Source organism: Engraulis encrasicolus, chromosome 4 (assembly GCF_034702125.1).
Source record: "Engraulis encrasicolus isolate BLACKSEA-1 chromosome 4, IST_EnEncr_1.0, whole genome shotgun sequence".
NCBI lineage: Eukaryota > Metazoa > Chordata > Actinopteri > Clupeiformes > Engraulidae > Engraulis > Engraulis encrasicolus.
In genome coordinates, this window is record NC_085860.1 from 40,854,648 (window position 1) to 40,857,407 (window position 2,760).

The window sequence follows — 2,760 nt, forward strand, 5'->3', positions numbered from 1 at the left end:
CTGCCGCCCCTCTCACTGCTGTCACAACTGCTGCACTCCATCTGGGAGTCAGAGTGTGTGTGTGTGTGTGTGTGTGTGTGTGTGTGTGTGTGTGTGTGTGTGTGTGTGTGTGTGTGTGTGTGTGTTTGTTTGTGTGTTTGTGTGTTTGTGTGTGTGTGCGTGTGCGTGTGTACGCGCGTGTGTGCGTGTGTGTCTGTGTGCGTGCGTGCGTGTGTGTCTGTGTCTCTACAGTCGTGTGTGCGTAGTGACAATCAAGTGTCTGTGGTGCTGTGTGCATATGAATTAGGCATATATGAGATGCTCTGTCTCTCCTTCTCCAGATCTCTCTCTCCCCCTCCCTCCCTCCCTCCCTCCCTGTGTGTGTATGTGTGTGTGTGTGTGTGTGTGTGTGTGTGTGTGTGTGTGTGTGTGTGTGTGTGTGTGTGTGTGTGTGTGTGTGTGTGTGTGTGTGTGTGTGTGTGTGTGTGTGTGTGTGTGTGTGTGTGTGTGTGTGTTGTGTGGGTGTTTTGTGTCTGTCGTCTCTTCTCTCAGTTGGAAGCCCTTATCTCATAAGAGACTGGCAGAGGAGTGTCTGTGTGTGTCGGTCTGTGTGTGTGTGTGTGTGTGTGTGTGTGTGTGTGTGTGTGTGTGTGTGTGTGTGTGTGTGTGTGTGTGTGTGTGTGTGTGTGTGTGTGTGTGTGTGTGTGTGTGTGTGTGTGTGTGCACCGACATGTATGTACTATGAGTGTGTATTAGTGAGATACAGAACAAGAATAACAGAGAGAGAAATGAGTGTGTGTGTGTGTGTGTGTGTGTGTGTGTGTGTGTGTGTGTGTGTGTGTGTGTGTGTGTGTGTGTGTGTGTGTGTGTGTGTATGTATCTATCACACATGGGCACAAGGACAGCTGATAACAATGGGAACAGGAGGGAGGAAATCACAAAGTAACAGCATCTCCCTGTGGCGTGATAAACAACATGGCTTCCCTGGAAGAACATTCTGGAAGAGATGTCTTCATAGTTTTTTTTCTTTGTCTTTTGTGCACAATTGTTCTTTGTAAGATTTGGCAGCACTGATACAGCCCAAACAGGCATGATAATAAAGCAAATTCGATTGCCTTAGGGAACAATACATTTCACTATCGCCTATGTCAAAATGCTTTGCTCACTTAAATAAGCCAAGAGGCAAACCATGCCTTAAAATCACACACACACACAATGTACATACCAGGGGTGAGTTTCTCAAAAGGGAAGATGTTAGCCTGTTAGCAACTTCGGTAGTTGTCAATGGGAAAATGCATTGAAAGCAACAAAGTAGCTAATGTAGTAGTAAGCAACTTTGGTTTTGAGAAATTCACCCCAGGGGAGTATGCCAAGAACCAGGCTAAGTAGTAACCCAGGTTATGTTAAACTTGAGTTAGTGGTAAATCATGTAATACGGCACCCTGGAGTCCTTATCTTCTTAACTAAAGGACACTTCAAGCAGGTTAATCTAGTCAGGTTTATCACTTAACCATCTTCTGGGAATACTCACGCTAATCACTCAGTGTTTCCCATACATTGAGGAAACTATGGCGGCCCGCCATAGTTTAAATTTGGCCGCCATAGTTTCGAAAATGTAAAAAAAAAAAAAAAAAAAAAAATTTTTTTTTTTTTTTTTTTTTTTTTTTTTTTTTTTTTTTTTTTTTACGATTTCCGTTTTTGTTAAAAACGATTTGAATTACGATTTCCTTCGCATTTTCCTCCTGGAGTAAATACATCCTATAGAGAAAACCACAAGTGCTTGAAAGACAGAGGGATCAAAAGCCTAGTCAAGTTATTGTAGTTAACTTGGGTTTGGGAGGAGCAATACAAAAACCTTCAGAGAAGGGACAGTTGGGATGAGTTTACTAGCACTCCCCAGGCTTTGTTTTACATTTGTAATGAGTTAGGTGACAGGCCTTCATTGACACGGCAGAGAAGACATCGGGCTGCATATAGAAATAAATGTGTAATGAATGTGAATATAGACATAATGTGTAATATGTTGTTCAGCCCTTTTAATGGGATGAATTTTGAAAAACTGGCCCTGTGAGCAGCACCCCTCATGTAGAATGTGTACGCCTATGTGTGTGTGGGGAAAAGGCACAGCCTACCCTAGACCCTTTTTGTCTATGCGATAACAATTTCACAGTATACTACTCTTACATTCTTACTGTATCTCTGCTCCTATTTTGTTTTATTTTTTTTTCATTACATAGACCCCTGCAAGAGAGACTAATGAAAGTGTGTTGTGAACAGAAATGATTCACTGTACTACATTTTTTAAAATATAAATAACAATGTACTACTAATATCATGGGTAAAATGTTATGTAGCCTTTTTTCTCAAAATATAAATGGCTGAAATGTAGGCCTAGTTCAGTGTTTCTCAAACTTTTTCATGCTTAGGACCCCTCCCCCCCCCCCCACCCCCCAAAAATGTTCAGGTACCACCTGTGAACTGAATTGACAGTTGAAGGGTGCTTATTTGACAGTGCTAATTTCGATGCAATGTATTCACATTACAAGCCTGCCTTTTTGTGGTGAAAATAATACTTCAGCTGTGTTTAGCTTTGTAATTGNGTGTTACATACAGTCCCAAGAAAAAGTTTGTACACCCTTTGAAATGTCTTACATTTCTGTCAAAATTTGATCATAAAACAGTTGGGTCTGGATCTTGCCCGGAAATCCTCCCAAGGGGGGGGGAAGGAACAAATCAGAGTCTGCTTTAACTAATTCCACACGAAACATTTACATGTTATCA